We start from the raw sequence: 14,412 nt of genomic DNA, 5'->3' as shown, positions 1-14,412 counted from the left end.
CCCATGCCAATGTAATTGTATTTCCTTAATACTAACCAAAGAGTGATCTCTCATCTTCTTTCCTTTTTTTTTGACAGTGCGTATGTGGGAAGGAACAATTTACGTTTTTCCAGGCTCTCTTGCTCTCCTTCGCTATGTTTATTAAATCTGTATCTGTTACTTTTATGACTTAGCGCCAATGGATTTTTCTTCTAATTACAGCAATCTTATTTCAGTTTATTTAAATGCTGATTTATGTTTATGCTATCCCCTGGTATCAATTTCATTCCAACTAGATCCCAGTGTAACTTAATTACTTGTAGTCTTGTCATTCCAAACTAATGCTAATTAAAACAGTTTTATTACTGGAAGGTATTAGAGATTAACCCCTCCTCTGTTCTATAGGAAAGAAAGTAAAGTGAAGGTGAGGAAATAGAAGGTTTACAGAACCAGAGAAAAGAGTGCATAGCAATGTCCACTACATCTGTTTTGTTTGATCACACAATGTGCTGTAGTTGCCCAAGGCTCACAGCCTGGTTGTATTGCCTGGTCTGGAGATCTCTTCCTGTACTCACCCCACATTGTTTCCTCTTCTTTAACCTTGTCTGAGTGCAAGAGTTGCAGAAGATGAAGGTGCACACCTACTGGTGTCCAGCCTCTCCTCTCTTCACGTCCCCATGTCCCTCTTCCTCCCTCTCTGCCACACCTCTTTGTACCTCCTCTCAGTTCTATCTCACCTTCTCTCCATCCTCCTCTTCATCACACATCCCACTCTTTGCCATTCTCTCAAATCACACACTTGTTCACATTCAAAAAAAACTGGTTTGATCCAATCATCCTCCCTGTATGCTCAGCATGGATGGAGATCTCTGTCAGTACATTGTTCGTTGCTGTTCTATTGTGTCCAGCAGAAGATGAAGCTGAAGGACTGACCAGCCTAATCTCTTAATATATTGCAAGTGCTTTGCAACCAAAGAGAGATCAATCCTCATGAAGGTGTGTTGGGGCAAGTTTAAGTTAGATGTTAGGAAAAGCTTCTTCTCCCAGAGAGCAGCTGGGCACTGGAACAAGCTCCCCAGCGAAGTGGTCACAACACCAAGCCTGGTGTTCAAGAGTTCAAGAAGCATTTGGACAATGCTTTCAAGCACAAGGTGCTTCTTGGGGCTGTCCTGTGCAGGGCCAAGAGCTGGACTCAATGATCCTTGTGGGTCCCTTCCAGGATATTCTATGACTGTTTTTTTTTTCTCTGTGGATTTGAGACAATATGTACTGAGCAATAACAGAATATATTGCTACGAATCTTCAAGCAAACTAGAGGAGTTAGTAGGCTGGTAAAGCACCAGCTGAGTGCAATTATCTCCTGTGCAGTGCTTGTAAACTTTACCTGCCTCTTCAATGCTTCCCATAAATCCCCTTGACTGTAGCATACCACTGTGGCTTCCCAAAATCCCTCCCCATCTCAGACACAGCTTTATTTTTCTCCACCTTACTCCTAAGTTCACATTTGCAGAAATGGTAATAAACTAACTCAGTTATTTTAATAAAATCCCCAAGTCCTTACTCTTTAATACTAAAATAACTCCACATATATCTTTACAGGCTTACATATGCACATGTATGCAAATGGCCACAGTATTGTACTCAGGTGTTTGGCTTTCCAGCACAGTTTTTTGGTTGGTTGCCAGGGAACTGGAACACTTCTGATACACATGTGCAGAAGACATACTTAATTGTTTCTCCTGTGCACCCAAATTAGGAGCCAGCGAAGGCTACTGTTATTTCTGCTGATGGGAGAGTGACATCTGTGAGAACACAGAAAGCTACAGAGTGTGTCTGTCTGGGGCTAATTGATTTATAAAACTTGCCGACAGACAGATGTGAACAAACACTTCTGACAAACAACATGATTATAAATTAGCTCCTTCTTTTTATAGGAGATAGGCTAAAAACACACAGCAAGGATAAGTAATGGGTGCAGGAGAAATGCTATTTATTTTCTGCATCCAATGAAGCACAGCGATTGTACTGTTGTTTTGTGGGCTGGTTTTCTGTCGGAGTCTGGGATTAGGGGGAAAAAGAGCTGAAGAATGGGGATGATCTCTACAAACTGGGACACATATTGCAGTATCCCAGAAAAAGATGTAAATATGACGTCTCTGAGCTGTCTATATGAATTTGTGGGTTTTAGATGAAGTGGCTAGGTCTGATTTTTATTAAGTATTTCTGTGCTGTTTTACTTAATGAAATTCACTCCTACATAGACCAATCAACTTAATTTCAGGGTTTGTGCTCTAGAGGAGAAGGGAGCGTGAACTTCATTGCATTGCTTTGTTAAGTAAATAAGTTGTGCAATTCCTTTGAATTGTCTTTTAAGTCAATGAACAACACAACTGGTTTCCCCAGAAGGAGGGAGAGTGTGAAGGGAGGGTTGAGCCTATCAGACAACTGAAGTCCTCTGCGTGGTTATATGGAGGCTGAGACTACTCTCTAAAATAACTAAGTTCTTTCCTCAGTGTCCCAGAAGAAGATTACAGGAAAATAAAAAATAGAAAAAATTCCCACCTCCTCATACCTACATGAAAGAAAAAGAGTTCCACATAGTATTGTCTAGATGAGAATTTTACTTCATTTTCCCATATGTAAGCAACAGGCAATAAGAAATAGAATTGAAATTAACTTGGCTCCAAGTAGCTGAAATGAAATTTTAAAAAGTGTTAAACATGACAACAGATCACGGAAATTCACAACAAAGATTATATTATCTAAAGTCATTGGTAAAGCAAGTGGAGAAATTTAAAATAAAGGTAAATAGGAATCTTGTTATCATACCTCAAGCTCCCAACATCCCTATCTGCCCCTCTCTGGGTCCTGCCGGTCCCGTTACCAAGCATGAGGCAGCAACAACAAGGAATAGTAGAGAAGAGTATGCTGTGTATGCCTGTATTTTATAAAGAGGGAAAGCTTGCCATCCATCATCACAGTTCCAGAGGGAGAGGCAATCCTGAATCTTTCCTCTACAATGCTTTCCACCACAATGCAAAGAAATCTCAGTGAGAGAGAGAGCACACGAGTGCTAAGTGCACCAGCAGAAGGGTAGAAATGGAAAAAAAACCCCTCAGAATAGTCATTACTCATCAGTCTTCAGATTTACAGCCTTCAAGGTCTGGGAGGGTGGGAGCTCAGCACAGGCAGCAGCAGCAGACTGCTGCTCCTCAGCTAAGGCATGACCTTCCCTGACTGCCCAGCGGTGGGTATGCAGATGATGGGAGAAGGACAGAGAAAGGTTCCTGCTGCTCAGTTCTTGGGGTGCTACCCTTGTACAGCTGCCTTGTACAGTTCAGAGCAGCAGCACTCAGCATTGGATCTGTGAAGGGCAGTGAGCAGCCAGCAGCAATTCTGGCAGCCAGGGAGAGATTTTTCAGCATGAGAGCTGAGTGCAATCAAGGAGAGGTAGGCGTACCATTCCCCAGACCTGTGGTTTCTGGGAACAGGTGGATACAGAGGCAGACCCTTGCAGGCAGAGGCTTGCTGGATTCATGGGGATTCATGGTGTTTGCCCTGCTGAGGGTGTGTGGTGCAATGAGGTTTAGCACTGAGGGTCCTGTTACCCTCACTGGCATCCAGCAGAACCTGGTATGAAGAAGACGAAATACAAGGAAATTGAGGCCCTAAAGCTCATGCAGACGCTCCAGTCTAGGCTGAAATCTTGGCAGACAGGACGTGCCAGTGGGACACAGGACTTTGAGTAGTCCGGGGAAGATGATGTTAATTATTCCTGTCATTAAGAGCAGCAGGAAATGAGTCTTTGAGAGCAGCTTGTCTCACATACAGACATACACACACGCACTCAGCCACAAGTCAAGGCAGGCTTTAGGAGAAAAGGTTGTTGCTCAGTGTAAAGGAAACTAAGTCAATATTATCTTTTAATAACAAATCCAAAAGGAGGCAAGCTGTCCCAAAGAATGAGCCAAGAGAAAACAAGGAATATGACAGATCAAGGGACCTCAGTTGAACAAATTAGCATGTGCAAATGTTTGGGCTGATGATCGTGATGGAGATTTAAATTGTAGAGACCACATTAACAACTGACATCCCAAACTAGAGCTGCATAAAAAAGAACCTTCCCCAACCCAGGAATTGTTTTTCCTGCCTTGTTTTCTTTCACTTAGTAGAAAACATTTTTTCTTCATGCTGTGAGAAACAACCTTTTTTTCATCCCTGTGCTTGCTCTCACTTTTCTGATGGCTGCTCTGGGTTTAATAAGCTGCTGTCAGACACGTGCAGTTAAAGCTTGGGGTTGTGTTTCTGTTTTCTCTTGTTCTTGCACAACACAATTCCAGTGGTATTGCTTTTACAAGGCATGATGTGACTCCTCACAGGAACAGTGCAAGACAAAACCAAGGTGTTTATGGAGCGCTGAAGCATCCCTCCCCTGCTGTGGGAAGTATGTGCAAGGAGAAGATCTCCTGTAGTCCCTCTTCATCTTAAACCCATCTGGGTTTTTCTGAAGTGCTCTCTGAATAAACAGAGCAGGAAGAATTATGTTCTATACACATGGAAATCGCGCAAGTTACCTTTTTTTTCCCTATAGAATCATAAAAAGGCTTGGGTTGGAAGGTAGCTTAAAGATCATCCAGTTCGAACCCCCCTGCTGTTGGCACAAATGCCACCCACTAGATCAGACTGTGCCATCCAACCTGGCCTTGAACATTTCATATGGTTTCATTTTCAGTGCTTTTGCATGTATAATAGAATTAATGCTAGGATCATCTGAATGGAAGGCAAATTTTGCCTCCAAGCACAAAAGGAGAGAAACTAATAGTTCTGCTTTGATTTGGTTATTGATCCCAAGAAAAAAGAAGATGAAGCACAATCCGTGTTCTTATATGGCCACCTTGGTCTTTTTTTTTTTTTTTTTTTTTTTACTGCCACAAAAACAAGGAAAAAATAATGCAGGAAATTCCTGTGCTCCAGTGTATGGGTTAACTCACAACTTTCAGGAGTGAATTAGCCTTCTAATGTCATAGTGTCTGCTACACGTCAGTTAGAGCAAGGCAGCAAGGCTCTTGCTTTTGTACTTATTATGCTTATCTCAATTGCTATTCACAGTCTGAAGCCTCACTTCCCAGCCATTTTATACCGATCACTGTGCTAGACTGAGGAAAAGCTTATGACCATATGGTAGCATTTGGCTGCTCACCCATTCTCAGGATTTCACCCAGTTCTCATTGACTTTCAATGGCATCTGGATGACTAATTGCCACAGGCATCTCTCAAAGCCTCAGCTATCGTACCCCAAAGTATGCAGGCTACTTTAAAGTCTAACCACACAAAACAACAGGTTCCTGGCTCCAGGCGTTTGCACCTACTGTTAGATGTTTATCCTTAAGTGGTGAAGATAAGTCAAGGAAGGCAGAGTGGTTATGGCAAGTCTCAGGCCACAATGCGCAGCTGGAAGTTTTAGGAAGAGCTGGGCTAGTCCAATGAACATTATCATCCCCTTGCAGTGACCATCACCAGAGGCATCAGGAAAAGTGCTGAGCAGCCTGTGCCTCGAGGTGCAGGATTTATTTCATGCTCTGCCACTGATGTCCAGTAGAGCCTCTGCCAGGTCATTTCAGCCCTGTGCCATTTTTCTCTATTAGATCACAAAGTGTTGAGAACAGGAAACTCTTCCATTATCCATGCGCGAAGTTTTTCTTGGAGACTCTGGCATTGGCTGGAATCTGACCTGGAAAAACTCTAGGGGAAATAATAGCAGTAAGTATTTCTGTGTCCTCAAAAGAATTATGTGGACTCATCTGCACTGTGTGAGCTGAAGGTACCCACTTAACTGACCTGTGAAAGTGTCTGTACTTGATTTTTCCAAGCTTTCTTCCTTCACAGCCCCCCAGTTTCTGCAGGGCCAAGGAAATCCTTTTGAACAAGATGATTCGGAGCAGAGGAAAACAGCATGTTGCGTAAACAACTATGTGAGGCAGGGAAAATAAAAAAGAAACCTCTTCTCTCCTAAACGACAGCAAGACCATTGCAGAGGTCAGAATGGCCAGGGCTGTAAAAAGCTCCTAAAAATGTATGTGCTGCTGTTGAATTGCTTTGCCGTTGTCTCCAGAGCTTCTCAGGGAATTGTATTCAATCTCAAGTTTTATGAAGACGAGCCCAATGAAGATTTGGTCTGCAGCATTTCTGGCTGTAGTCTGAAACACTGCTCAGGATATCTTTGAAGATTTAAAAGGAATTTATCTTTAGCGTTGTTTGTGTGTGATTATTGTTGGGTTTTTTCCAAACCACAGAATTGCTGAGAGGTTTTATACCTTTTCTATTTTCTCCCTTCAAAGATTACCAATAGACTCATCACCTAATTATTTTGTTTCCATCTTGTAAACAAGATCTGGGGAATAAGATAGCAAAGAACATACTTCTGCTTGTATCTTACAACATGCCTACACTGAAAGAAATTATATATAACAAAATTTCATTTCAATTTTCTGTAACAGGGAACTCTGTGAAATGGGAAAGAGAAGAGAGGAGACTCTGCTAGACACAGTCTGTTCTGTGTAGTTCTCCTCTGAAGGGCAGCTAAATGGAAAATTTCAGTTTCAATAAACCTTTATTGACATATTTAGTAATATTAATAAATTATTCAAATAGAAAAAGAACAAAAGCTCCCAGAAAAATATACACAGATGTTATTTAAGCAGTCCTTGCCTGGAATATAAGAAAGTCAGGTTTCTCACTTCTAGAAATCTGAAAAATAAGTTGATTATGAAGCACAAAAAAAGGGTTCTCTAATTGTTTTTTTACTTATTTCATCTTTCTTTTCCAAGTTCACTCAAAACCAAAGAAAGTAAACGTTTCAACTGGCATTTTTACAGTTAGGTTTTAAAAATTCTTGTTTTCAGTGTAATTTTAGTCAGCTGTGCTCCTTCAAAAACAGCTGGAATAATGGCCTATCTGCATCTGTGTTCAGAATATAATATATAACATGTAATATACCATATATAGTATGTTATATGCATCATATATAATATAAATTTAAAAAAATGAAATAAAATAATAACCCTCTGCAATATTTTCTCCCTTCATTTCATGGTCTGGAAGCCATCTCATGAGCTTGAGAGAATCTCTGTGGAGATCATGGGTTGAAGGTAGACATACATTCTTAAGGTAAATACTGTTACTCTTTAGATACATAGCTCCTGGACTGTCTAAAGAGATTGGTGATAAAGCCCTGTGGTTACCAGTGCAAAGAAGGGAATACTCTAAATTAAAAAAAAAAATGCTTCCCATAATCAAATGCTAAATAAAGCATTGCCATAGCCAAAGTTATATTTTCTACTATGGCAGGTTGCATATATCAAGAAAAGTGGGGGATATAAGTAAAACCTCCCTCATTAGACCTGCAGCCCGAGGATGGGAGGGGTGTAAGCATTGCCATGTGTTTCCTGAGATTTGCAAAACCAGAAAATGCATGAGTGACACAAATCAAGGCTAGTCTATGAAGCACTTTAGAGTAACTTAATATTTTGGTTTTCCTTAGTGAGTATTCTCCCTTAAATGTCTGACTTCTAATAGGAAAGTGCAATGGTGGCTTTTGCCCTTGCTGCTTTAGACTTGCATACAAGAAAGTGCCTGAGTCCTGATTTGGCAAGAAAGAAATGGTCATGGTGAGTTCAAAGTAAATCTCTCGATATTGGGGCATCTTTAAGGTTTTAAAGATATCCACAGGGTTCCAACACACATTTAAACATGTGCCTATGCATTACTTCTGAAGTGGGCCCAACAGCCCAGTTGAAGCTTTCAGAAAGTCTCCAGTCCTTACAGACCTCAGGCTGTGCTTTCCTATTATCTCACCATCTTTTCTTGAGATTTTGGCAGCAATCTGTGTGTGTTAGTACTGACTTTGAGCAGGATGAGAGATCACCCACTATGGAAATGCTATGAGTTTGCAGTGGTTTCTGCTCTCCCAGTTTTCCCTCTATACAGAGGATGTGGAAGCATCGGGGCTCATGGGGAGCCTCCCCTCAGAAACCTTCCACAAGCATCTCCACCTCCATGGATCTCAAATCCATGCATCAGCCAACCACCTTTGCCTTTTCTTTATATAAAGTCTATAGAATGTCATGAACTTCTGAATAAATGGTGTTCCTGTAGCTTTTCCTCCAACAATTTCTTTTTGCTTATAAATGTTAAGCTCAGATTCAATTTCATTTAATGCACAGATGAGCTGCTGGACTCTAATGAAGGCTGACCATGGAAATATATTTCCATGCTTTCACTGGTCATTTCACCCAAAGGTGAAGTCTTTCAAGGCTGAAAGGAATTAATCAAAGAAAAAGGTGATAGGGGAAGTCAGCCTCTTTTCACTGCCTGCTGCTAATCCAGAGAGAAGTAAAATGAGCTGTCAGAGCTCAAAGGGAGTGTGAGAGGCAGACATGCCTGTAGTTCATGGCGTACCTTCTCCCTTGAGCCTCAAGAGGACATTTTGATGGTGCAATAATCAGAAAGATGAATTCTCTGGTCCTCTGAACAAACCAGTAAAAGGCAAAGCCTTCCCTTTGCTGCCAAACCCTTATGTGAGTGGCATTCCTGCAATGACAAATCTTACAGAACCCCATGTGTGTACAAGTGAACCAACCCCAAACATCTTTCTCACTGGTACTGGGTATTCTGTCCCATGGCAGGGTCTGAGTGTAGCACAGGACCTTCATAGACAATAGCACTTTAATTAATAATGAATTGCTTGTCACAAAGGCCACCAACCTATGCCAATCCAGATCCCAAGGCTGCAATTTATATTGTCCTTGTTGCTCTGGAGACTCTCTCCTTGGCTCAGAAGACAGGTCCCCTGCTCCTCAAGGCAAGCTTCCTTGATTGCTTAACATCCCTTGTTCACCAGCAGCGAGCTTCGATGATAAAATAAAATTAATAAAATCAGAATCACAAAATGGTTCACGTTGGAAGGGACCTTAAAGACCATCTATTTGCAACCTCCCTGCCATGGACAGGGACCCTTTTAGCAGTAGAAGCATTAGGGTAAAACTGATCACTTGTAAATGTACTAAAGGAGTGTTACAGAGTAAGGCGCACTTCACTCCCAAAGAAGCAAGGAAGCATGTATTTATGCTTTAAAATCAAGGGAAATAAGGATAGAAGGTTAAAATGAAATATAAGCTAGAAAAGCTAAACGAAATGATGTTTTTTCCCCAGGAAATCACTACTTAAAAATTTCACGGACAACACAGCCACTTGAATAACAAATAAAGCAGACTGGTTTAAGTGCAGTGAAATTGCCCTCTCCTCAGCTTTCTTTTAATCTTTTGTGGCCCTACCAGGAGCCTTAGAAGAGGCAGCCCTGTGACATGATAATCCAGCCTCGTCCAGCAGCTGAGCTTAATCAGTCAGTAAGACCTGAAGCCACTATGTTACATTTTCAAGCAGGAACCTCAAATTCCCTTTTTCATGGCTAAACACTTGTTGGTTTTACATCTGTTGAATTAAAACACAGAAAAACCCCAATGAAACCAACACTAACCACAAACAAATTACTAAATCCACATTGCTAATAGTTCCTTAATTGCTAACCTGAAGGTCCATAGCAGTCCTGATTGTCACTCAAGTTATTTTATAAATGCATGTTGATTTTGAAATTGTAATGGTGCTGAATTAGCAAATGGATTAAGAATGGCAGAAGAGTTTTCTGTGTCAAGGGGCCCTACATTATGAATGATAAGGTTTCCCATCTGCGTAACTCCTGGGATTGCAAAACATTTACGAAAAATTAATTTCTCATCACTCAGAACACCCTAGGAAGCAATCAGATGTTTGTGTTTCACAGAAGTTAAACCACAGCCTTAACAAACTCAGTGGCTTGTGTGTATCCTGCCTCAAGATCCACTGCAGCATTAAGGCCAGGAAAGCCGATTTTAATAGAAATTGGTAGACACATATTTTTCCATGGGACTGTGTCCTGTTATTAGTTATTGGTGTGTGTAGAAATAAGCAGACTCCAGCTGGAGTCACACTTTCAGCCTCTCCTGAGATTCCACACTTCTCTCTTGCAAGTGGTGAGCTCTTCCTGAGCCCTCCTGGCTTAGACTGTCCAGAGGGTCACCTTCACTGCAGGACCCAAACAACCTTTGGGACTGTTATTTGACTGAGAAGTGCTAGCAGGGACATTGACAAAAAGAGAAAGAGAATCATGGAGTCATTTAGGTTGGAAAAGATTTCTAAGATCATCAAGTCCAACCATTAACCCCTCACCGCCAAGTCCACTAGTAAACCATGTCCACGAGTGCCACATTACTCGTGTGAGAACAGTGAGATTACATGAACCTAATTTTTGAAAAAAGAAACCTAAGCCCAGATTTTTTTGTTTTTTATCTGTTTATTGCACAAATCTTGGTAATTTTTTTTTTTTTTCTTCCCCAGATAGACTATAAGACTAGTGCGGTCCTTGGCAGAGGACTCTAGTGATTGGGAAAGCCTGTGACTGATTAGACTTCCCTGGAACAGCAGGGATTTAATGTATTTCTCCCTTACTGTTCAGAGCTTTCAAAAGAACTGAAATAAGCTTTAAACACTTTTGCTCTTTTTCTTAATCAAATGGTACTAAAGAAATCAGGACAAAGCATGCGCAGCTAGAAACTGATTTTACTTTAATGAATAAAAAAATAAACAAGTTGAGAGTGCACCTCCAAAGAACCAGCTTGACATTACTTGAAATGATATTGCAGAGAGTAGAACCAAATTCTGGCATTAGTTTGCTTGTCTATACATTGAATATTTGGTCATCTTCTTATTCTGCCTCACAGAGATGAAGGAACTCCAGTGCCACCAAGCCAGCTATATGCACTAGAAAAGCATCCAAGCAGCCATGTTATTATTTAACCGTCTACTATTAGAGAATCTCACCCCACTGTTGAATTGTACTTTTGGTCAGCCTAATATAGATGGAAAAGTAGATTTCCATATATTAAGGGTTTACCTGAAGCTCGTCAGAATTAGATCGTAATTATTAGGAAAAATTTCTTTTTCGAAAGGGTTTTCAAGCACTGGAACAGGCTGCCCAGAGAAGTGGTGCAGTCACCATCCCTGGAGATTTTTAAAAGACTGGCAGATGTGGCATTTTAGGACATGGTTTAGTGGTGGACTTGGCAGTGTCAGGTTAATGTCTGGACTTGATGGTGTTAGAGGTTTTTTCCAACCTAAACATTTTATGATTATATGATTCTAAGATACTTACATGGTTAAAAGTCTCCTCTGGAGAAGCCAACAGCTGATGAATATATTAGCTTAACTCAACTCCATTTCCCTCCTGACTGTGCAAGAAGGAGCTACGCCAGCATGCCCAAAATGGGAATCAATTACTCCTCCTTCTCATGCTGCTAAATATTCAGGTCCTGTTGGTGTATCTCCTCCTGTTTGGCTCCAGTTCTCTTGCAGGTTAGCAAGGAAATCAGATGTAAATCACATAGGTGATTCCTCAGCAGGGGGACAGAGCTGTGGCTGCCAAGGAGGAGGCAGGCTACCTTTGTGTTTCTCAGAGTCGAATAGCACTTAGCCACACGGTTCCCATTGACTTTCAAATGGGAAATATGTAGATGCAAGTAAGAGTTATGGAAATGTAGCCTTTCACTGTATCATTAGTTTTTTGTTTCCACATGACAGAAACTCATGATTTATTTTGAATATTAAAACTGTGTCAGTGCTTTTTTTTTTTTCCCTTTTAGTGACTGGGAAATAAGCGACCCCAACAGTTTGGCATGGCAGCATAAAGAAGCTAACATAGCTGAAGAAGATTGTGAAGGGGTCTATTTTGCATATCATCTAATCTAATTGCAAGGTATGTAGTGTCCTTGTAGTTGAAGTACAGGAATATGGAGGTGATCCACCTGGGTTGTGTTCCTCTCTGCTGGACAAATCAATTAGTCTATATGCATCATCTTTAAAGCAGAAATAATCATTTAATCACATAGAAGTTTTAAGCCTTTTTCAAGGCTTGAGGAGTGCTATTATATTTTTGGAGTCAGTATAACATACTCTTTAGGCCGTATACAGATATCAGCAAGCCTGAGACTATTATAGTTGCTTCACTCACACCATCCCACTAAACATCTTTTATTGCCACTTATGTCTGTGGTTTAAGACTGGGCTACATGGGACACAGTCAGCAAGACTTCCTGTCCTCATGGGTCCTCTACACCAAAGAAAACTAGAAATTAACTCCACTAAATGCAAAGCTACAGACAGTTTCAAACTGAAACTGAGCTGCAGCAATATCTTTTTTATCTCCTGAAAATATTATGCAGTCCTGAACATTTAGATTTAGCAGAATCTCTCACCTGATGGTTTGATTTATCTTGCTCCATCCGGCAAAGCAGTTGAGCTACTTAGCAATTCTGCTGAAATGACTGCTGAAAAGAACAGGCAGGTGTGTCTCTCTGAATCATGTCCTTATCACAAGAACTTCAGGGGCTACCAGATGATCTGACCAAGGGGCTAAGAGGGATCATTTTTCTTAACTAAGCTTTTCTCAGAGGGAAATGGCTATTTGCATATTTTACCAGAAGTATCAGGCTTTTATTCATTATAAGGAAGCATAATGGTATCTGTCTATATTTTATCCTTCCAGAAGTACCTATCTATACCTTATTTTGCTATTCAGGACACTTCATTGAAGCCCCTACCCTTGTGCAGAACAAGAAATTACTGGCCTCATCCTTTTCTTAATTAAGTGACATAAATTATGAACAGTTCCACCAAAATGAGTGAAATTTCAGTGATGTAAAACTGGTGGGGAAATAAAAGAGGGCCCTTGATTCTCATAGTTCTGTCTTTAAAACACTCAGTCCAAGGGCCTTCAATATACAGCCCTTCTCTACTACAGATTGCATTCCAACAGGAATCTGACACAGAGTATTTGCAAAGACTGGGGCTAAACTGTTTTATTAGGGTTTGTTTGTTTGTTTGTTTTTAATGGAGCAGAGCTAAATACTAATATACTGGCACAGACTGCCCCGGGAAGTGGTTGATTCACCAGCCTTGGAGAGGTTTAAAAGACATGTAGATGTGGTGCTTAGGGACATGGTTTAGTGGGGGATGACACATTTAGTGTTAGGTTAATTGTTGGACTGGGTGATCTTAGAGGTCTTTTCCAACCCTAATGATTCTGTGGTTTTAACTGCAGCACATAACGAAATCTTCCAAATAGGCATCTGTTAATCAGAGAATAAAAGGATGGTCAGCTCCTTCATGAGTGGAACAGCTTGAGAACAGAAGTGTGCCGAATAATTTACTACACACACTCTCCAAGTTTACAGAAGAATTTGGGTAGAGTTTGATGTTTTGTCAATAACTCAGTAGAGCTAAAACTTTGGAAAAACAGGTGGGTGAAACAGTTTGCAAAGAAAACAGGCAATTTTGTAACAATCTGAACTATTATCTGACCTGTCTGGTTGAAAGGCTTGGGACAGACTAAAAAAAGAGAGTGCAATTACAGAAGAGGAATGAAATGAATACAGTTTGTTTGTTAGGAGGATCCTTCTTTCTTCCTGAAGCCTCTGCAAAAAAAGTAATTTGTGCTGACATTGACCTGCTTTTTGGTGGGATCTTGTATTTTTTTACTTCACAGGTTCCCAGAGGCTTTTGTGTGGCATTAATATTGGTAATGGCTGAGTCTCTTTCCCTAATAAGATGTAACGGAGATGAAAAAGAATATCTATGGCTTCTGCAAGGAAAAAGCACTGTGTTCAGATCCTGAAAATTCAGCTGTGTGTTATTCTCCTGCAGACGTAGGAAAAATTGATAATGTGTATGTGAGGAGCTGGACAAGTGGAGGGGAAGAAGGCCAGGGAGAAATGAATGCATAGCCCCTGTTCCCACATGTGCCTGAGACTCAAGGTGTTTATTGCCCTTGCTATCAATAAAAGGCTTTGCAAAATGTTTTTTCCAGAACATGTCTTTACCAATGCTTTCATTTCTTTTGCCCATTTTTTTTGTAATCCCTGCCAAGCTCCTTTCTTAAGGATACATCAGGAAGTTCTTCACTGGCAAATTTTTTCAGAAAAAGTAAAATACCGGCATGTTGGCAGCAGTTTTAGTTACCTAGAACCAAAGGTGCTGAAACTGCAGGAAGAAAGGGGAAGAACCAGTTTTTAAGCTAGGAAATACTAGAAACTTAATCAAAGGGTTTGCAGGCACATAACGGTATTCCATCTCTGTGTATGTGTTTTGTTATCCCAAACTGGTGAGGAAGATGAAACCAGTGCTCACAATCTGGTCCTGCAGGTGTAGTCTGAGGGTTTCATCCCTGTGATCTCCAATTGCTCTTCATCCTTTCTTTCAGTCTTTATTCTCTCTTCCCCTGATGATGACAAACAGAGGCACAAAGAAATAGGGAAGAACAGAGTGAAGTGCTTCTTTCCAGCAGCC

The 14,412-nt window shown here is 40.8% G+C and overlaps 1 protein-coding gene across 12 annotated transcripts in view; it reads right to left on the bottom strand.

Annotated features, from left to right (window-relative positions):
- The window catches only part of TENM4 (teneurin transmembrane protein 4), a 928,417-nt gene that overhangs the window by 547,740 nt on the left and 366,265 nt on the right, over positions 1-14,412 (bottom strand). The gene's annotated exons all lie outside the window — the stretch shown is intronic.

The sequence above is a fragment of the Corvus kubaryi genome, unplaced genomic scaffold, assembly GCF_017639235.1.
Source record: "Corvus kubaryi isolate FWS band 111438036 unplaced genomic scaffold, C.kubaryi_AGA036_p1.0 37260, whole genome shotgun sequence".
Lineage (NCBI taxonomy): Eukaryota > Metazoa > Chordata > Aves > Passeriformes > Corvidae > Corvus > Corvus kubaryi.
Note: the sequence above shows the minus strand (reverse complement) of the source record. Positions and strands in the feature narration are given on the sequence as shown.